This window comes from Crocodylus porosus, unplaced genomic scaffold (genome assembly GCF_001723895.1).
Source record: "Crocodylus porosus isolate Cpor-Errol unplaced genomic scaffold, CroPor_comp1, whole genome shotgun sequence".
Taxonomy (NCBI): Eukaryota; Metazoa; Chordata; order Crocodylia; family Crocodylidae; genus Crocodylus; species Crocodylus porosus.
In genome coordinates this window covers 191,674,251-191,697,496 of record NW_017728886.1, presented here as the reverse complement: position 1 = coordinate 191,697,496, position 23,246 = coordinate 191,674,251, and positions in this window count along the sequence as shown.

Genomic DNA, 23,246 nt, shown 5'->3' with positions numbered 1-23,246 from the left:
AGTCTGCCAGCGGAGGTGGTTCAAGCACCTACATTGAAGACCTTCAAGAGTAAATTGGATGCTTATCTTGCTGGGATCCGATGACCCCAGCTGACTTCCTGCCCTTTGGGCAGGGGGCTGGACTCAATGATCTCCCGAGGTCCCTTCCAGCCCTAATGTCTATGAAATCTATGAAACCTGGAGTTTGTACAAACACAATGGAAATATTTACAAGAGGATGTTGGGCTGTGCTTAATTTTGACTAATGTAATTTCACCCCTAGCAATTAATAGATCCTCAGATACTTACAAAAAGCATGGGAAGATTTTAGTCTGATTGGAGTATTCAGTTTGAATGTTGTAGTTTGATAAGGAAATGGCTACTTTCTTTCTTGCAGTGTTAAAGGCCTTACAAGAGAAATATTTTAAGTTGTCATGAATTGTCAGCATTAAAACTGACATAACTTGCAATTACAACCATTTTCTTTTATTTACATAAGTAATCTAGTAGTGTGGCTGTAAATTACCTCTTTTATGTACATGGAGACAAAGTATTTCCAGTTCAAATACTTCCAGTGCACTGGTTGGTTTTAATGTCTCTGTGTTTTCTTCTGTTTTTTGTTCTCAATTTCAAAATTTAAGATTGCCATTGACTAAATCCAGGACTTCCCTCCATATGAGGGATGTGACCATAAGTTAGAGGAAAGAATCTCATTACCCTTTTCATACTGCTAGATACCAGGTAACTGAGGAGAAAAGGCTGAGAACTTTTGCTACAGATTTGTGGATTAGAATGTTTCCTTCCCACAAAAAATCTAGTTACTCAACCCAGAGAAGGAAATAATCAGCAGTAAGTGTTTTTGCTTTGAGAAAAGGCATTTTGGTAAGTCTGGAATATATAGAATCAAAATAGCATGTAAGGAAGAAATATTGTGGTAATATAAATAAAAAACCAATCTAACAACCATAAAATAATCCTTAACTCTGTCTACTTAAATAATATATGTTTAGATAAGGCACTAAATATTTGAAAAGTGGGGAAATAAATACAGCTGACTCAAGCAAGTGAGCTTCCCCCCTCACCAATAGAAGGAGAAAACCAGCAGGGCACACATGCTAAGGGTGGAAACTGCAATTCTACTCACAGTTCCCTCCCACCTATCATGTCTCAATGGAGGAGAAACAGAAAGTGATATCTTAAACAGGTACAAATTTAATATAAGTATATAAAAGGTATATATGTATATAAATATATACAGCAAAAGCTGTGTTAACCAGCACTTTATTAGCCAGAAAATTCTATTAACTGGGATCCAAGGGATGCGGCAAAAGCAAAACTGGCAGTACCACTTCCAGGGGAACTTCCCATTTTGCTGCTGTGAGCTGAATTTTTCTTCGCCACTTTTTCAGCCCACAGCCCAGGGCAAAGCAGCCTGCACGGGGCCTCCCTCCCTGTCCCCCAGCACACTGACAACAGGGAGTGCACCAGACGGTACACATTTGATTAACCAGAATATTTGATTAACTGGCATCCCCCATTCCCAGGGGATGCCGGATAACAGAGCTTTTACTGTATGTATATAAAACTAAAGGGTAAAGTATTTACAGGTTACACATACATAAAACTATATACACATCTAAATACAAACAGGTAAGCATAATGGTCCCAAATGGTATGAACAGATAAGTACAACAATAAATGGCAGTGTGACAGGAGTATCAATATCAGAGCCTTTCTGGGAGTGGCTCCGCCCTCCTGTAATGGGCCAACCGCCTGCTTTCTCGCCCGCCATGCCTTGATCTTAATTGATTAGAAGATGGTTGTAATCAGTGGGAGGCTGCCCATTTTTTCACGCCCCGGTGACAGGGGCTACCTGCGGCTCCTTTTCCTCCCCTACACCGCAGCCCAAGCTTCACAGATGGAGTTGATGTGGTTTGACCTGGGCCTTGTTATGTTCTGGCCCTCCTTCTTACTCCCAGGCTCCTCACTGCCCCCTCTCTCTCTCGCGCTGGGGCTCCTTGCCACCCTCTCTCCTGGGGCCCCTCGCTGCCCCCTTCTCTCTCAGGGCCCCTCGCTGCCCCCTTCTCTCTCTCTGGGACTCCTCGCTGCCCCCTCTCTCAGGGCTCCTCGCTGCCCCCTTCTCTCTCTCAGGGCTCCTCGTGGCTCCCTTCTCTCTCTCAGGGCTCCTCGCGGCCCCCTAGCTCCGGGGCTTCTCGCTGCCCTCCCTAGCTCCGGGGCTGGGGCCAATATGCCCCCAAACAAAGCTGCACCATCTCTGGCACCAGGAGACCCCACACTACTGTGGAGCTCCTATGAGGCCTCCTCCACCCCTAATAGCCTTGCCCGGTCCTCTGGTCAAAACAGTAAACATAAAACATAAAGCCCTTGGGCTATAACATAAAAACTAAACCATCCGGTCAAACAAGAACCTACTCCCTACTAAAGAGTGAGGGAGCGGGGGGAAGGAGGGCTCCCCACCCTCAGCAATGACCAGGGGATGCTCTCAATGCCAGAGTCCTCCTCTCTGTCTGTCCGAGCTGAGTCCCTACTCCCATGGCTGCTGGAGAGGGACTGCCCTCCTGGCCTTCTACCTGGGCTTAAGAAGGGATAAGCCCTGCCCCTTCCTGGTCAGCTGGTTTTACCAGTTGCTCTGGCAACCAGCACCTGTGTAGCCCTGGTGACTGGCAGCTGAGCCTCCCCCTTTCTGCGACTATGGGTCTCCCCAGAGCAGTCTCCGCTCTCAGAAACGAGGCACCTGAGTGCACTGAGACAGGCAGTCATAAAATACAAGGCGTACAGTTAACAGTTAATAAATGCTCTGACAATGCACAGTGTGTATCAAACAATCAATAAACACTCCAAAATATGAGATGCAAGAGTTCTCTAGTGGTTCCCCTCCTCTAGGGGGGTCTTTCCTTACTGCCTTTTTATGGAGGCTACCTTTCCCCAAGTGTCACTCCCTGGTGGGAGATCCATTACCCCACTAACTCGTGTCCCAAGGAGCCAGGTGGAGCAGTGTTCCCAAGCTTCCTGGCCTGAACTAATGTTTCTCTAAGGGAAAGCTCAGTTCCAGGCCTCAGGGGGCCAGCGTGACTTGCTCACACATCCCAGTGACTCAGTCCTTCTCTGGGGGAGTTGCAGGCCTAGGCTACCTTGTGCATAGCTAGGGCTGTGCTGCTCTGGATGCTGCTCCCCATGCTCAGGAACCACTGCAGGGAATGAGTCCCAAATCACCTAGCCCTTCCATCTCTAAGGCCCTACGCCCTGCAGTGACTCACCCCACGTTAGCATTAACTCGCATGCCCAGCCTCACACTATGGTTGGAGACCTGAGCTGCGTCACTGCAGGTCCCAAGGTCCCGGTCCCTCACAGACCTTCTATGAAGAAATGCCTGTACTGCAGCCCAGAGTTGTGCCAGGGGTTGGAGACCCAAGCCACCTCACTGCGGCTCCCATGGTCCTGGTCCTTCACAGACCCTCCGTACAGCAATGCCTACACCACCTACCGCTTCTGTCCAGCAGTGAAATCTTTTGGGCTCTTTTGCACAGCTGGATACACCCACTAAGCAGCTCTCCCAGCTCTTCCTAGCCCCGGGACCTCATCCTGTTTTTTTGCACTTTGCCGACTGTACTGCATGTTCAGAACACAGCTGCTTGTAACCCTTTCTGGGGCTCTGTTCCCAGATTGAAAATGAACCAATTAGCAGACCTGAGAAGGCTGCAGCTGCAGTTCCCAATTAAGTCCACTCCTTCCCCTGCCCGCTTTGGAGTAGAGGGGGAGTGGACTTTTTTCCTGGCTCCTTCCCTGCCTGACTGTGATTGGTGGGGTTTGCCTCAATGATCACGTTCGCAGTCTGCTAAGCCTGAAGAGCTGGGCTAAGCCCGACAAGCCCACCACATATACAATTGTTGCTTTTTTTCATAATAATGTTCAAGTACCACATTATCAAGGAGCCATTCAACTGATATTCACCAGACTCCTCCCCGTAGTCAGAAAAAACACCTTCAACCTGACCCCTTGCTAGCTCCTTTCAGAAAACTGTGTAACTCTGCAGATTTAGAGGATGCATCTATAAACAGAACAGTTACAGAAAGGTCAGGATTAGTGCAGAATTGACTACAAATCCCTACAAGCTACCCCTCATTGACACCATTCATACCTGTACATTTTAACCCAAGGCTGATCCAAGGCAGTTGTAAGAAGACCATTTTTTCCTGACTGTATCCGCCAAGCACATGTTTAGCACTTATGCTCCCAGGTGCTCTGTTGCCATGTGGTGTGAGATACAAAATGTTCTATGTAGACAGATTTCTATCATGAGAAATAGCTTGAAATACCTTCACTGAGGCCACAATTTCTCTCCTTCTCCAATGCCAATCACTCATCTCCTCATACATGCATTTCTCCTATGTATCAAAAATCCATCATTGGATATCCCCCTAACTGACTTTAGTTACCCTGGACACATCCTCTTTTTTTGCCTGCCTGGATTATCTCCATGCCTCCTTAGCATGCTTCAAAAGGATGGAGCAAAAGACAATGTTACACCTGGTTCGTATAGCTGGGAATTCTCACATAAATAGTGTTGCTGCAGCTGGTTTTGTAGGGGGATCATGAAGGGGTGGAATATGAATTCATTTTTCAAGTCTTCTCAGTCATGAGGCCCTCCACTAAGGCTGATGCCAAGCATGCCAGTCATGGTGGAAACTTTCTGATGAAGATTCCTTTTCACTAAAAACTTGATTGAAATGACCAGGTCTTGGCACATAGTTAAGGATATAAAATTGTACATATGCTCAAGTTGTGTGCCTTCTCGTTATAAATAAGAAAGAGCTGTTAGAGGGTGTTTGAGTCTAGAATTTGTTTCTCCCTTGATTCTGCAGCCTGGATTAACTTTTGTACACATAACGAAGCCCATTGTTTCCTGTCCAGAATTTGGGAAAGAGATATGCTGAGAGCTGTTTAGATGTTTATTAGAAGTTGCGTTAATATAATTATTTTTATTATTTCACTGTAGTCCTAAATAGCCAGAATATAATGATCTTTGGACACATGCCAATGCTTTTTTCTTTCCTTAAGATACTTAGACAAAGGAAGGCGGGAGATGATTTCTCTTAAATTGCTGCACTTTGGATGTGGTTTTAAGACATGTCAAGGGCACCTGGTGCATATAGATAAGTGACTACTTTTATAAATCTAACAACATGACTTTGCTTTTATGGTAGTTATTGGTGTTTAAGTTGTAGGGCAGTTGACTATTGATGCGAGGAGCAGTTTTATTGTATGTTGTTGTAAATGTTAATATTATGTAAAGGCACCAGAGTATAGGAGGATTTTCTATTTGTCATTTCATAAATAAATAAATCTCACTAAGGTCATATCAAGGAAAACAAAGGGGTACTAAATCCATCCTGCCATTGTCTCATTTATCCTCCTCTAGTTTTCTTAAACCAGATAGCTGGGGGATTCAAAACAGAAAGTTTCACTGGCCATGCCCCACACTTGAAAATACTACCTAAAATTGAGTCCCATTTAAAAATGCAGCCCACAGGGAGTCTATTTTGTGGGTTTTTTAATGAGGTGCAAATTATTCTTATGGAATATTGGAAATTCTTGTTCTGTTTAACCCATACCTTTTGATTATAATAGCTGTAGCCTACTACACTTCAGGCAAACCGCCTCTGCTTTTAAATGGGAAAATTCTGACACCTTTATTTAAAAAAAACTAATCCCCTTGATGATATGGCAAATTGCTTCTGTAATATAAACTAAAGGCCAGATTCTCAGCTAGTATAAATCACCATATCTCTATTAAAGCCAATGTAACTAGGTCAGTTTACACCATCTAAGGACTTGGCAAATATTTGTAATCCTGATTTTTAATGTTGCAGGATTAAGGCATCGCACAGCTGGACTGCACCCTCCCCTGATGATACATTGACAATATGAGTTTAACAACCTACTTAACAGAGAGAAGTGGTCTGCGTAAGTCAAGTCCAAGAGTACCTTGCAAGCCTGTGACAAAGGAGGAGGCAATATCCTCTTGCCCTTTTTCATTATTCCTTTTATATTTAAAGCTTACAAAAAGTTATAATATTCCCAGAGTCAGAGAGACAATCTAGCTAGTCTTACTTGCTCAGAACTGAAAGCTTTAAAGGTTAGTCTTGCGGGACATTATTACACTTCAGGTCAATAAAGCCCAGCAACCTCTGCCATGTCTCCTGAGGATGTACATAAGTTTCATGATGCCCCATTCTGCTGCAGATGAAAGTCTTTGGAAAGTCTGTTTTAAGGTTAAGAACTTTGTGAAAGAGTCCCCTAGAGAATACACTGTAGGGGGACTGACAGCACATGAAACAGCAGCAACTTTGCCTTCTGTGCCTCTTCCTCTGATATGGCTTTAATTTAAAAGCAAAGGTTCTAATAGAATTCATAACTCTAACAGAAAGCTGATATAATATTAGTGTCATATCTCAGGAATGGTTTTTTTAAGGGAACCACTTTGGAAATAGCTGCTGATAAACTATTAATTTAAAGCTTCTTGAAAGAGAAGTTTAATAAAAAAAAAAAACCCAGCTAAGTTTATGATCAGCCTCTTCATTTCTCCACCTAAAAATTAGGAAGTAACAAGATATTTGCTACCCATTCCATTTTATGATTTCTTAGTTCAAGGAAATGGTATATATTAAACTATGTTTTTCCTTTGAGAGGTTCTTTATAGATGCAAAGCCCAGGCAAGTGGCAAGTATATAGCTGATGGCTCAGTTTTTCCCAACAGTTAAAATTAAACATGAATATTATTCCAAGTCTTCCTCAAGACATTGTGGAGGTTCTGATTTCTACTTCTGGACAAACGCACTCCAAATGGTGAATGCTTGCATAAAGAGTCAATAGAATAGAACAGACAACATAGTAAAATGCCATCTCTGGGGAATGTGTGGATGAGGACAATCCGTCTTCCCATCCCTCCAAACAAGGTCTCTGCATGCTGTGAATGTGTCCATGCTACCAGATCTGAGAAGTTCTCATCCCTTCTTTCTAGCATGTTTTGTCTTTCTAGTGGGTACATCTATTAATGTGCCAGAGTCATCTGCTCCCAAACGCAGTATCTGCATGTGCGCCCAAGACTACAGCAGTTTGAGCAGGGCAGAGCAGCCCAGGCTGGCAGGGGTTCAGGGGGGTCAGCCTCAGCTCCAGATGCAGGTGTTGGTTGTCAGAGGGACTGGCTGGGGCACCAGGGTGCTAAAGAGCGGAGCTAGGCAGCAAGCAGACCCCACACTTTAGCACCCTAGTGCCCCAGCCAGCCCCTGTCACTGTCTACATGTGTTTCAGTGCACATAATTACTCTGCCATCGGATAGTACCATCTCTGACAGTACTATCCTGCAGCAGAGTTAATTAATTTACCATGCCCTAATACCAGCACATGTGTAGACAGTTATGCTTTACTGATTAGTCAACACCACAGTAAAGCATACATGTAGATGAACCCAGTGATAACCTGCCCTGCCAGGGGTAAATTCTACATTTCATGAAGCAGTTTGAAATATTAAAATTTGAGTTATTTCTGAGCCACAGCAAAATCATCACGTTTCAAAAGCCACCATAAAAAACAATTCAGGGGAAAAAAAGTTTCCATTTATTTAATAAAATTGATTTTGATTTTGACTCTTCATTCTGTGTTATATACCATTTAAAACACTTGAAAAAACATGCCATTTCATAATGAAAAATATAAGCATTTCAATCTAGAAAAGGTAAGAGTGGACTGTTTCAGCATTTTCAGAACTTTTTCTGACTTTCTGTTTAAGGAAAATTCCAATGAAAATTTCAGCTGAACTTCATATGCTAAAGTCATGTTGTTCCTTCAGGGTTCTCCAAGAAGTTGTATGTCTCCCCACCCTCGTCTGCTGCCATAGTCTCTGTAATTTCTAGTAATAAACTCCTTAATATTGCCAAGTGTTATTCCAACACAAATCTTTCTAGTGTTCATGTTGCCCTTCCTAAGGATGATTCAGGCCAGCTATCAAATATAAGTCCTGAAGCTCTCCATAAACACAGTGGCAAATAATTCAACTTATCTTTCTTTCTACAATGATTTGAGGGAAACACACAGCTGAGGGACACAGGTAGGTCCCATAGCTGAGGGACCTGCTTTCATCCTGGAAAACTCTTCAAACCTTATGAAAATGGACAATTTGAAAGACTTTTGTCTGTCCCACATTTCAGTTTACTGTGGACCAACACAAAATAAATTAATGCTTCAAATGCCTCTACACAAATGCTTGTAGTATGGGAAACAAGCAGGAGGAACTTACACTCCTGCTTGCTGATACCAACCCAGACATAGTGGGGTCACAGAAATGTGGTGGGACCCAAAGCACAACTGGGCGGTGAATATCAAGGGCTATAGGCTGTATAGGAGGGACAGGACAGGGAAGAAAGGTGGGGGTTGGCACTCTACATTAAGGAGGAATACACATCTTCATCAAGTAGCACAGGGTCAGAGGAGGGGCACACTGAAGTGCTCTGGGTTAGAATATAAGGCAGTTGAGGGGAAAGAGACTTAATGGTAGGGGTATACTACAGACCACCCAACCAAGGGGAAAAGCTTATGGAGGTAGTTAGGTCAAAGGACATGGTCATCATGGGTGACCTGAAATTTCCAGACATCTGCTGGGAAGAGCAGTCAGCCAGGTCTGACCGCTCAAGTAGGGTCCTAGTGCAAATGCAGGACCTCCGTCTAACCCAGGATGTGCACAGCCCCACCAGGGGAGATGCCTTGTTGGACCAGGTGCTGGCCATGGGTGATGACCTGGTGAGGGGGCTGAGGATGTTTGACCACCTGGGCAACAGTGATCATCACCTGCTGGAATTCACCATCCAGCACAAGATGGCAAAGGCCTACAGCAAGGCAACAGCCCTAGATTTCAAGAGGGCGGACTTCAATGAGCTAAGGAGAATAGTCGGGGAGGCACTGAGGTCCCGGAGGGGAGAGGAGTCAGGTGTCCAAGAAGAGCGGTTGCTCCTTAAGGAGACAATCCTACAAGCCCAAAGGCAGGTAATCCCAACATGGATCAAAGGGAACAGGAGGACACAAAAGCCCCCATGGCTCACCAAAAGCATCCAGGTATGTCTCCTAGCTAAAAGGGAGGTGTACACCCAATGGAAGGGAGTGGCCATCACCAGGGAGAACTATACTGTGGTTGCTTGGGGATGCAGGGGGGCAGTCAGGAAGGCCAAGGCAGAGATGGAACTGGGACTAGTTACCCGGATCTAGGACAACAAGAAGTCCTTTTTTAAATACATGAAGGGCAAAAAGGTACCAGGTAATGTGGGGACCCTGCAAAACACGCTAGGAAATGTGGTCATCATACCAGATGACAAAGCTAACCTGGTTAACGACTTCTTTGTCTCCATTTTCCTGAGCAGGGACCATAGCTCCCCCACCAGACCCCCTTCAGGCCCCTGAGGAGGCACACCTAGGCCAAGGGTCAGAGAGGATCTCATCATGGAACTTCTGGACAGACTGGATGTATTTAAACCAGCTGGTCTGGCCGATCTCCACCCCAGAATGCTAAGGGAATTAGCTAAGGTCATTGTGGGAATCCGGCACAGCTTTACCAGCACTCGTGGTGCTCTGGTGTGGTGCCAGAGGACTGGAAGAGGGCCAGCGTGGTTCCCATCTTCAAAAAAGGGAGGAAGGAGGACCCAGGAAACAATAGGTCAGTTAGTCTTACCTTGATCCTAGGTAAGCTGTTTGAGAGAATTATCTTGGCACATGTCCACAAGGGGCCAGTGGGGGAGGTTATGCTTAGGGGCAACCAACACGGGTTCATTATAGGCAGGTCCTGTCAGACCACCCTGGTGGCCTTCTATGACCAGGTCACCAAATCCTTAGATGCAGGGGTGACAGTGGACGTGGTCTTTCTGGACTTTCGGAAGGCCTTCGACACTGTCTCTCACCCAATTCTCATTAAAAAACTGGGGGACTGTGGTGTTGACACCTACACAGTCAAATGGATCACCAACTGGCTGGAGGGCCGCACCCAGAGAGTGGTGGTGGATGGGTCATTTTCAGTCTGGAGGGATGTGGGCAGTGGGGTCCCCCAGGGCTCGGTCCTTGGGCCTGCACTGTTCAACATCTTCATCAGTGACTTGGACGAGGGGGTAAAGAGCACCCTGTTCAAATTTGCTAATGACACTAAGATGTGGGGGGACGTGGGAACACTAGAAGGGAGGAATAGGCTGCAATCAGATCTAGACAGATTACAGGGGTGGGCAGATGAGAATAGGATGGGATTCAACACTGACAAATGCAAGGTGATGCACCTGGGGAGGAAGAACCAGCAGCAGACCTACAGGCTGGGGAACTCACTTCTCATCACTGCAGAGGCAGAAGAGGATCTTGGAGTCATCAAGATGAACATGGGCCGGCAGTGTGGGGAGGCAGTCAGGAAGGCCAGCCGCACCTTGTCATGCATCCACAGATGCATCTCAAGCAGATCCAAGGAGATGATACTCCCCCTCTATGTGGCACTGGTCAGGCCACAGCTGCAGTACTGCGTCCAGTTCTGGGCGCTGGACTTCAACAGGGATGTGGACAACATGGAGAGGGTCCAGAGGAGGGCCACCCACATGATCAGGGGGCAGCAGGATAGGCCCTATGAGGATTGGCTCAGAGACCTGAACCTGTTCAGTCTCCACAAGAGAAGGCTGAAGGGGGACCTAGTGGCCTGTTACAAACTAGTCAGAGGGGACCAGCAGGCACTGGGGGAGTCTCTGGAGTGACCAGGAATAACGGTCACAAGCTGGCAGAGAGTAGATTCAGATTAGACATCAGGAGGTGCTACTTCACTGTCAGGGTGGCTAGGGGGTCTTTAAAAGGAGGCTAGATAATCACCTTGCTGGGGTTGTTTGACCCCAGTACTCTTTCCTGCCATGGCAGGGGGTCAGATTTGATGATCTGCTCAGGTCCCTTCTGACCCTACAAACTATGAAACTATGAAATTCACCTCTGTGCAACAACCCTGTCACCCCAGGATGCCAAGTTCTTTTAATAGCCTTTTCAAAATTGAAGTATAGGTTACTTTCTCACCTTTGATGATAATTTCCACCAGTTCATTGAGTAGAAACAGAATGCTAAAAAGGGTAGAGTGAAATAAAATTGTTATATAGCCATAAAATAAAGGGAATATTTTTACTTTGAATGAAATGGACTCTGAGCTCATCAACTTGCTTGAAATAAAGAAGAATCTGGTGACTAAAATTGTGTAGTATGTGCTAAATTGTTCTTATAATTCCAAGAAACATCTAGCATAAAATACTTATTGCTGTTTCTGAGCATAAATGGAAAGGATTTGGGCTGTGAACATAACAATATACAGCCTTATCCAATGCCAATTGGAAGGCAATAATTTGCATTGACTCCAGAGAACATTGGACCAGACCTAAATAACTGGTTCTGGACTTCGTGTATGTTCAGATTGACTCTCTGAGAATATAATGCCCATAATTACTATCTCTGTTGTATCTGATTAAATGAGAAGGCAGTTACTAAAAGAGCTGTGCTGATGCAGCAAAAGTTTTCAGTGAACATTCAGTTAAATGTTGTCATGCCTTCATTTCTTCCATATTCGTTTCCCTTTTGTTCTTGTTATCTGCAAACATTTGGATGATCAAGTTTTAGTAGTACAAAAAATGTTACAGGAACTGAATTTTAAGTTGCCATGTTAGACTATTCATAGAAAGTAAAACTGTTTATAAATTATTTGAACCTGATTGAAAAAGGTATACTTAGACAAGCAAGGAGCCATACAATAACATGGGACTTGAGAAACTACTTGAATTTTTCATATTCAAGCAACATAGATCAGGGATGTCAAACTCTCCTGCACCCCTGGGCCAGATCTGGGCTGCAAAGAGTCTGGCAGCCTGGATCCAGAACCTGATACAGTGGTAGCAGGACAAGTAGTGGCACAGGATGTAATGTAGCCATCACTTCCATCCCCATCTCCCAACCAACATATATGCCAGGTGGAGGTTTGCAGCTGGAAATGTAGTGGTAGACCCCATCCCCCCAAATTTCTAGCCCCTTTGGGAGTCTCACAGGTGGAGTGACAGTTCCATGAGCCAGATCCAGCTCACAGGCTATATATCTGAAACCTCAGAAAAAGGGGTTCAAGAAGTCTATTAATAATTTTGGATAACAATTTCAAGAAAATTACAATGAATTACACAAGGCATTTGTCAAAAAATTATTCACTTAATCCAAGTTACAGGTTTTTGTGCTCTATTGATCATATTTCCTTTTCCAGTTTAGGTACATATTGATAATGCTAAGTAGGGCTGTGCAAAATTTCACTGGCTGTTTCAATTCGACACTGTTTCAACTCATTTTGAGCTCAAAACAGCAAAATTGAATCTAATACAGTGCTTCAAAACAGCCTCAAAACAAAAGGAGGCTAATTGAAATGTTTTGAAAGTTTTGAAACGTTTTGAGCTTTAAAGCCAGCAGCGAAGTGGTGGGAAACAGGGGAGAATCACAGCACAGGGGAAGGGAACTGAGCTTGGGCTCAATTCCCCTCCCAAGCACTGCAATCAGGCTGGGGAAAGGAACTGAACCCAGTTGCTTAGTTCCCATCCCCAGTATGATGGTCATGTTGGGGAAACAAACTCAGCCCAGGTGGGATGAGTTCATTTCCCCAGCCCTGATCATAGGGCTGGGGTTGGGAACTCAGCCCAGCTAGGCTGAGTTCAACCATTGCGCTGGGAAAAGAACTCAGCCCAGCTGAGTTGCATGTGTCCCTGAACAGGTTGGGCATTTATACACGCACTCTGGGAGTTTGTGCACGTGTGTGTGGGGGGGAGGAGTGCTCCAAGAGCCACTCTAATTAAAGTGCACAGCACATCACATGTATCAGCATCCCTACACTGAAAAATGGGGTGGGGATGGTTTAACTAAAACTCATTGAACAAGCTTTAATGAAAACTCTGCTGCCATTTTTCAATGCAGGGACACTGATAAACATGACACTGGAGTCTGCTGGAATGCAGTAATTACCATGCTCCAGCAGACTCAATTAATCTGAACTGTAATTACAGTGCATTGGAGCTTCCTAGATATAGGTGTATAGGTGCCCATTGTATCTGTGTTTGTCCCAGAATAGAAATGTCCAACAATTAGTGTGTATACACATCGCTCTTCTAATCAGGATTTACTGAGCAGGTGAATAAACTGTGGATTTTCTGCCATTAATTCAGTTATATAATTGTGGGACAATCCTTCAGATGCACTTTGCCATGTCCCAGGATAAACTGTTAGTACTTCTAATCCCATGAATCGCTTTAGGATTTATCCTGGGACACTGGACATAGATGTCTGAATAACTGTACTTTGTCCCAGAATAAAATGGTTTGCATTCCTCATAACTGACGTGCTGAGGTTTCAGTGGAAATCAGAGGTGGGTATGACCCATAACATTCTACCTCATACTTGAATCTCCCAGAAGCTCCTGGTGCATGGATCTGAAATTTCATTGGAGCCTATAACAAAAATAAAGTCCAGCTGCAAAATTCAGCTTTAGATCTGGGTTTAATCACTTGTTCTCTAGATGTTCTTGAAAGGTGATTGGACCTAGGATTTGTTTTTGGCCTACCTTTTCTGAAGAATCAAGTTAAAAGATTAGCAGGTACTATGAGGTCTTTATCTGCCATAAAGCAGTTTACCTTAATTAAAGCCAGGTGTTCTATGCCAGCTTAAAATAGCAAAGGATCTGGTTCATTAGACATACAGAAGGGAAAGGTCAACAGTGCAAGAAGATTGCATTGCAACAAGCATATCAGCTGTTTTGGTTGTGAGGACTATTCTGCATCAGTAGAAGCCAGATATGATTTTCTCGTTTTGGCATGAAAGGCTAATACCACAGGGTACTGTACTTCCTGTCTGTGAATAAAAGGCACCATTGCACAGAGCCAAGGGTTTAACAATAGTTAATTTCTTTAAAAAATCAGCTGGTCCATGCCTCTACTATGTGTATTATTATATTTTCCTGAAGCCCTTGCATAAAGTTTGGTTCTCAAATGTGGCAGACACTCAATACCTCACCTGCCTTTCTTTTATGTTTGTGGTGTCCATCTACTTCTTTGTCTGCACGTGCATTTTTTGTAAGCAAATGCTTCCATGCTTGTTTTACTAAAACAAAAAGGAATCACTGCCAGCAGCACAGAGCCCAGATCAGCAAGTAAAATGACTGTGAAAACTGTGCTGTATACAATAGAAAAATCATTGTTTTGATATGTAATTACATTTTGATTTCCAACAGGGCATGACAATTTAACATGTATACATGTGTGCATCTGTGTAATTTCTAATCTAGAAATTTTGAAGGAAGGCTTTTAAACCCATATTTAGGTACATACATATGTGTCATGATTTTCAATACTGTAGAGCACTTAACAGTTTCCATTGATGTCCTACTGGGTGCTCAGTGCTTCTGAAAATCAGGCCTCATATCTAGTTGCCACAGTAAATGGGCCACTTTCACCATGGGCTCTGCCTGCTTTTCATGGCTTTAGCATACAAAACAGCCAGAAATTTGGCTGAACTAGACTCACAGCTGCTTTACATTGCTGGAACAACAGAGAACAGCAAGAGCATACTGTTGAAGCTGTCCAACTATATCAAATGCCTTGACATTGTCCTTTTTAACTGTCAGATTTTCAAAGAGATAAATCCATGCCTTTTAAATCCATACCCAGATAATAGACAAGGACAGTTAAAGATCAGATTTCTCTGTATCTCTGGCCTTTCTATTGCTAAACCCTTAACTTTTCTGGGTGAAGATCCTTTTCACTTAATTTAAACAAAACTACTCATCTTGAACTTCTGATTGCCAAGCTGTGCCTCAAATGTGGTAGTACCAGTATATAAATAATTTCTCTTTTAAGTTATTGTTATGAATGGGCAATACAAAATTCACTTTCTTTATCAAAAGCCAAAGAGCACATACAGTGAAACACCCATACTCTTCCAGCATCAAAAATGTGGATGAATAAGCGAAGATATCACAAAACATTTTATGGAAGAATGAAAGATAAATTGAATTTGTCACACTGCTGATGATTTGATAATTTCTGTGTTTTTTTCTTATTACAATGGTCAAAGCTCAGAACAGAATGGCATGTGGTTAACCTGTGAGACGATTGTTTGCCCATCAGTCATAAATAGATATCTGCCATCAGTTTTTTTGGGCCTATCTGTGTGTGTGTACATTTAAGTTTGACAAACTCATTGATTCTACCTGCAAAATGTGCATATAGAAAGTTTGAGGCTGGTTGAATCTTTAGCTCCTAATTTACAAAACAGTAGGGATACAGCCTCCCTATTGAATAGGCTTATTACACTGTTCCTTTAGAAAGGAAATTTAAGACAGCAGTAGCAAACTGAGATGTAGCAAATGTATATATATCAAAGCTATGCTTCGTTCTGTGCTCATGTGATTGTCAATGTATTCATAAAACACCTGCATAAATTGCTCACCAACATGAAGTGATAGTCAGTGTTTTCTCTCCCTAATTTCGTTCCACATGGCCATCTCACCAGATACTAATATGGCTTTTCCTATGTGTCAATTTGCACTGGTGCTACCAGGAGCTAACATGTACATGGTGTGAAACTGTCTGTGTGTAATCAAAACAATGTTGTCATCTTTACTGTATTTGTATTCTTTCCTTCTCTACCTAATGGAGCATTTGATTGCATTCCAAAGAAAAAGAGATGGAGCAAGGCTTGTGCCATCACAGTGAAGTCAAATAAATGCTGTAGAGTGGCCTTTCATTACTAATTTTCTGCCCTATCATTGCCATTCTCCTTTTGCTAAGATTTGGTGCCTCTGCACAGCATACTTCTATTCTGAGTCTCTTCTGCACCCAGTGTTTGCTTTCTGAAGACAGTGGGGGAAAACTAGTATAGTAGAGAGTTAGGGCAGAACCTTATTTTCATTATACAGGCACAAATGGCACTTGTCCAGCAGTGGAAGTGCCATGTTTTGTACTTACATGTTCTTCATCCAGTGTGGACACATGTACATCCACACAGCTATCAAACATATGCTTGGTAACCTGCATTGTGGCCATGTACCTCTGGAACATAAACCTTGAAATGATAGCTGAGCAAAACCCCATGCCATTCCATATTTTAGTCTAATGGTCAGAAAATGGAAGACCCAGGTTCTAGCCCCTGCTTAATCAATGGGTACTTTGAACCCACCACTCTCCTGCTGCTCTGCACAGCACTCTAAGCACTACACCAAAAGTTAGGCATGATCCAGTCCCCATATCTGGAAGTCTCATGAGCAGCCAAAAGAGTAGAGCCAGGTAGAAGAGAACAATCTGAATGATATATGTAACTCACTGAGATGGCTGATACCCCTAAAGGGCCTAGGGTCCTAGCTTGGACCTTTGCTTTCCAGTGGGGCAGAAAATTCAGTTATTCAAAGACTGGTAAATGGAAGGGGCAGTGGCTCAACTTCAAGAGAAGGGTTGAAAAAGGAACTAAATAATATGTAACCCCTGCTAACCTCAGGCATGGTGGTTCAAAGAATATATATATATATAATCTTTTTTCTATTCTAAGAATTTCCACACCAATCTAGTAATATACTACTACCAGCCCATGTTGAAAAACGCAGGTGCCTGTTTGAAGGTAAAACTGACAGAATTCAGCTTGCTTAACAATCTCACAAGTCTAAGGTTTGGAGTAGCACTGGTACTGCAAAGTAAGTTTAAGATGTCTTTTCCTGCTCTAATTACACCTGAGACTAGCTCTGTCCATAGACAATCCAGGATTGGAGGCTGGGAAGGGGTACAAAGGTGAACTTCATATCCCTTTTACTGTTCTACCTCCCAAACTGTGCAACCAGCTCTTGAAACATATCTAAGAAATTAGGCTGACAGAACTTGGCTTCAGTACTACAGCTGCATTATTGCTCAAAAATGAATAAGAAATCTCCTGGGGTAAATGTGCTGTAGTAGCCCTGGTAATAGAAATGGTCAAAATATAAAATTTGGCATTCATGAGAAACTTGGAAGTAGTTTTTGTCTCGATGAACATAAATATTTTCTAAATTCCCCATGAAACAGACACTTCGGGAAAAAATGGTTTGTGGAAATATTGGTATTCAATATTGGTATTCAAATTCATAATTTTTGTTTTGCATTTTATAGTAATTTTTACTGTATGCATTTTATTTGATTTGATGATGTGGGTAGCAGAGAGTTGCATAATGTGCACAATATGCACTGCTACTACTGATACATTACAATAAGACACAATAATTAATCATTTTGTTTTATTTTTAAAATAATTAGTGGAAGTGGTGATTGCAAAATCTTTTCTAGATTAAAAGGTTTATTTATGCTGCAATTAAACAGTTTGACAATATATTGGTATTACTATTAATTTTTTTTTACTTGGCTTCAGATTGCTACTGTGACAACTTCTATGTATGTACAGATTTAGAAGAACAATTTTTGAGCAGTCTGAAATTAGGCTTCTTGTATAGGACATGATACATTAAATGAAAGAAAACTAATTTGAAAATACCAAGAATGATGAAGCAAATACTTTTATTGCTGCTGCTACTGCTGTTGTTGATATTATTATTTATTTTCCTGATTAGAATAAAGGCATTTATCAGCAAACATCATTATAATTCTTTTCTATGTATTCCTATCTAGAATTCCCAGGCCAGTGTATTATACATAAAATACCTATTCTTTCACAGTTAAACTTTTATGTAAACTATCCCTTCTACTCTGCTTTGGCATGTATGGACCGGGCTTAGGAAAAGATTGCTTAATAAAAGCATTTCCTGACAAAATGATCAGAAATTAGTTTTGTAAGAAAAAGATATATGAAAAGATAATGTGCTAAGATAGTGGTCTCTTTGTGATGAATTCAGCTGCTGAAACATCTTGATTAAATGCAGATTTTATTGAAGTAATCCAAAGCCTTGTTCTTAAACATCTATTATTCTGTTTCACCACAGATGTATGCATAATGGCTCTATTTTTTTCCAAGAAAGGTTGTTCTATTCACAGCAAGAAATATAACTGAATATTTCTAATTAGGAGACATGTCTCTTTTTTTAACACTCACAGTCACCTTTCTCCACAATGAGTAGGAGTCATCCCACGTTGAAATGTGTAAATGACAGTATAAATAGATGAAGTTTTAACTAGAATACTGCTGTTCCACAGGTTGAAAATGGAAAGTATTTATCAAGATCTACATATAGCAAATTTATCCTATTTGTTAATTTTAAGTAGTCTAAATATTTCCATCTCATGCAATGATTCAAAATACTGTTCAAAAACTGCCCTGACAGGAATAGAAGTAATGCAGTTATTTTCTCTTAGTTACAGTGAGTATGGTGTGGGCAATCCCTACATTCCAAACTTGTGTCTGTTTATTTGACTGCTGTGATTCTGGGTAGTTGACAACTTTTTCTGTTTGTTTTAACAATAAAACTTGAAATAAAACCTAATCACATCCCATTACCTGGATATAGCATCAGTAGCATTACTAAAACCACTATCACCATGGCATCTGAATGCTAAACACAGCCCTGCTAAATGCATCAAACAAATCAAAGGCTGTCCCTGCATTACAAAGCATGATAGAAAATGTGTTAACTAACAGGTTTGACCTCGATCAACTAAATACATGTTAAAACTACAACTGATCTCTATTCTGGGACTTGAACTTTTTTTAGTTATCATGACATGTTAGCTAACATACCTGTAGTTTCTCTCATACTGTGTTCACTTGCTTCCCAAAAATTGGCGTACTTGTCTTAAGCAGGGAAGCTAATTTTTCTGCTCAGAATAGATGTACCCCACTTTGATTCCTGCTCCAAAACCAATTTCTCAGCAGCAGCAGCAGCAGTGGCATTTTTATTCAGGCAGCTGAGGGGTCAATTGACCTAATGACTTATCGTTCTTTATTCCACAGGTGTTAACTATCATATCTTCCTTAAAATATGCATAAGGCAGCATCCTGTTTTGTAGGTCTTAGAACTTGGAAAAGGAAAATCCTCCACCCCTTGTATAACCTGACATTACAGGTAGCTTGTACAGTACTGCATGAAATTTATTTGCTGTTTTTTCTTCCTCCTCCTTTTTTCTTTTTCTTTTTTTTTTGGGGGGGGGGGATAAAATCATCAATTCTGCTTTTTTTTGGTTTTTATCTTAATCCTAAAAAATGATCACTGACAGTTCTGTAATTAGCATCCAGGGGTGCCTGGGCCAAAATCCCTCAGTTGCCATTATGTTGGAAGGTTATATTCCACATTTCAGTGATAAAATTAGGGCAAAGCATACTACTGTTCCTGTTGCTTATGCATTAATGTTTAAAAAGGACTGAAAAGTTTCCAGCTTCAAAATTGTCCAGCATACAGTAGTTACTGTGTGGGCTTTTATCCTCCTCCACATAACGTCAAGCAAATCTACTGCTGTGTGGATTCTGCGGCCTTGATAGCTGAAAGAAGAAAACTTTTCAAGACTCTAAAACAAAAGTTATAAATAGATCCTTAATACCACATTCTGGTAGATATGTGGGATGGAAAGAGGATAACCCAATTTTCATCTAATGGGAACTGAACTGCATTAGAATAATGGAAGAATTCTTCCAATCCCCCAACTGGAAGTTGAAACTAAAAAAGAACCTGCCACCCATAATACATTTAATAGTTACAGCAGTCTCAGATAATTTCTGTGCAGTGCCTGAGAAAAATTCCAACACTAGAAGGTTTTGTTGTTGTGTGCTGCTGTTGGTGATAATGCAGCATATCTGTTTTAAGTTATGCAGCAGTTTTATGTCTCAAATTAATATTTTCTTCAGTGCTGTTCCTAGGAAGGCACCTTTCTGTCACCCTTCCTCTAAGGTGCATCACACTATGAATCACTCACATGGATTATTTAGTCATTCTGCATTACAACTGTGTAACATCATGGAGGATGACTTGTTGACATATTGCAGCAGAGTGCATTAATTTAAAAAGCACAATTTGGGGTGGAGAAAGGTGAAAAATTGCTGGAATGTTAAGAAAAAAGAGGCATATGGTACTCTTTGTAAGCAATTTAGGCATCTTTGTTGATCACTGAAGTAGCATGACATGCACATGGTGTGCATTGTAAGAGTCAAGCACAGATATGGTATAACAGTAAGAGAATTATCCATATCATGAGTTTACAGAGGGCCAAATCCACCAAAGGCCTTGCAGTGTCTATCTGCTGAGTGGAATTCTTCCTGGTGGAATTCTAAACTGAGAGACTTTAAATGTTCTTGTTTCCCAGAAGATGCCTAAATTGTGTCCCTCAAGGGTAGCTAGCCATCTAAGCTCCTACCTCCACTCCAAATAGTCAAACATGAACAGTATCCTTAAATTAAGCAGCAAGGGCACATCAGCCCTTTCTCACAAAAATGAAAGAGAGGAAAATTAAACACTCTAGGCTGATGGCTATAGAGAAAGTCACATTTAGTTTTCTACTCTAGTGAAGACTTAGTTATTCAAATACAAAGTAATTCTTAAAAGCCGTTCCAATAGAAGAGATTTAGAGCCATTCCAGAATATCTAAAAAGGCTGGCAACTTGAGCACTCACCTGGCATTTGGGTTCAACTTCCTGCTCCAGAGGAAAAAGGAGTGACTTCTTAAAATATTTCTTGGCTGCAATTATTCACAAAATTCATCGTATATTTACAAATATTCACTTGATATATAATTTCAGGTCTTTAATGAACAAACTATTCACACAAAAATGTCGCTCAGCTCTGTTGGACTACTACACGCACCTAAATGTTGGACTTCAGTAAATCCCTCTACCCTCAGGTCTGAGGACTTCTATACAGCCACTAATGTTTTCACCCTATTTTAACTGCTGAGAAAATGAATAGTTGACACTTGACTGTTCTGGGTAAGCAAGTGCAATTGCAGTCAATGGGACTTCTTGCATGAACAAACCTTTAAGGGCTGGATCCTAATTAAGCTCATGTTTATTGGCCATCATAGAATAATTTATTGATTTTATTAATGAGCCTACTTTACTTCAGCACTAATAAAAAATTCGTAGATAGTGAGAGAAACATTATTAGAGCAAAGGAGTGCAAATCAGGTACAAGTGGTCTAACCTGTGACATTGGCTTCCTTTGTGACCCGAAGCAAGTCATTTATCCACTCAGCCTCAGTTTGCCCCATCTTTAAATAATGTTTATCTATCTTACAGGAGAGTTATGAAATAGGATAGGATTTTTAAAATGCTTAAAAGTACTCACTACTGAATTAATATCTTTATTATAGTACTAGACAGAGCTGAAAATAATATAGGCAGGTGCTATTCAAACTTCCCCACACAGCTCTGCTACAGCACTTCAGCTTTTTTGTCCTGCATCATGTTCATTGTTCTAATATAACCTAGGGATAAGCTGCCAAGAAAATACCTGCTACCTACAATAGTGATGTCACATCATGAGACAATCAGTGTTACTGTAATGCCATCCCCATTGGAGTTGCCTTTGAATCTGATGCCTCTGGTAGTGACTTGAAAGACTCAGCAGACACCTGCAGCCTAAATGTCAGGCGCTAAATGACAAGGATAGCAAAATGCCTGCCCTACCCAGAGGTTGTAAAACCTGTGCAGCCAATGAAAATAATTTGAGGGGATGGTAGGTGGGAGGGAGACAGCATCGAGCCATTTGTATGAATCAGTTTTTCTAAATTGGTGTTGAACTCTGGGAGAATGAACTGTAGAAATAAGAAAACCTGAATTTGTAAATAAATTGTTGTGTTTTACTTTTCAATACCTCTAAGATGAGTTGTGGTAACTTGGAGTTCTATACAGTCTTGCTAACATTAAGAAGGTATTACAAAGACTAATGTGTTTTTGCATGCCATTATCTTGGTGTGTCTGCACGTGCATTTAAATGTGCCTAAATTTAATGCACATTAGATTAATGAACATTAAATAGATTTAGGCAAGCATCCAAATGTGCAGGCATTAAAGCACATTAACATTGTGTGTGGACTGACTTGGGAGTAAAGTTAATCCCAAATCAGTCAATACACACAGCTTTAATGCACTTTAACACATCTACATGTTTGTTAAAGAGCTTTAACTATATGTACGCAGGTATTAGATTAGGTGTGAATAGCCTAAATTCACCATTTTTAATACACATTATGGGTGGACACGTATAGACACACACCCTTAATGCACATCAACTTAGGCTAATGCTCATTAAAGCTTCACGTGTAGACGTGTCCTGTTTGTATGAAGCATGACTGACAAAAGGCTACAACATATCACTCCCAAAGCAGGGACAAGAGTTAGTGATTAAATGTTAATGATTTATAGGCAATAGGTTAGCTGAAGTCCAGGAAAATCAGTTTTCTTTCACCTGACTATAAAGAGGGAGTTTGAAGTACTGAACGTTACAAAAGGTTAGGTAGGTATTGAAATGCGAAGCATATAAGAGTAGCTTCACAGAGACACAGGAATCCATGAACAGGTCAGAAGGAAGGATGAATGTACTTTCAGAGCACAGTAGAGTCATAAGTTTAGCTAACAGACTAGCCAAGGTCAGGGAACTAAGCCGTTTCCTCAGTGGCTTGCTCTTCAGGCCTCTAATCAAACAACATGCTGGCATGCATTAACTGTTGCATCTCATGCAAAACTAAGGTAGTGATACTCCCACTCTACTCCACACCGGTGAGACCACAGCTGGACTACTGCATCCAGTTCTGGGTGCTGCACTTCAACAAAGATGTGGAAAAACTTGAGATGTTCCAGAGAAGACCCACCCATATGATAGGGACTTGCAAGACAAGCCATACAAGAAGAGGCTGAGGGACTTGGGCCTCTTCAGCCTACGGAAGAGAAGGCTGAGAGGGGACTTGGTAGTGGCTTACTGCTACATCAGGGGAATACATCAAGAACTTAGTGAACAGCTGTTCACCAAGGCCCCCCTGGGGAAGACCAGGTGCAATGGCTACAAACTCCTTGAAGGCTGCTTCAGGCTCAATTCGAGGAAAAACTGCTTCACAGTCAGGGTGTCCAGACTGTGGAATAGACTCCGTACCCTGGAAATCTTCAAAAGGAGACTGGACAGTACCTTGCTGGGGCCACTTGACACCAGTTGTCTTTTCCAGCCTAGTGCAAGGGGGACTGGACCCAATGATCCACAAGATCCCTTCTAGCCCCTAACAACC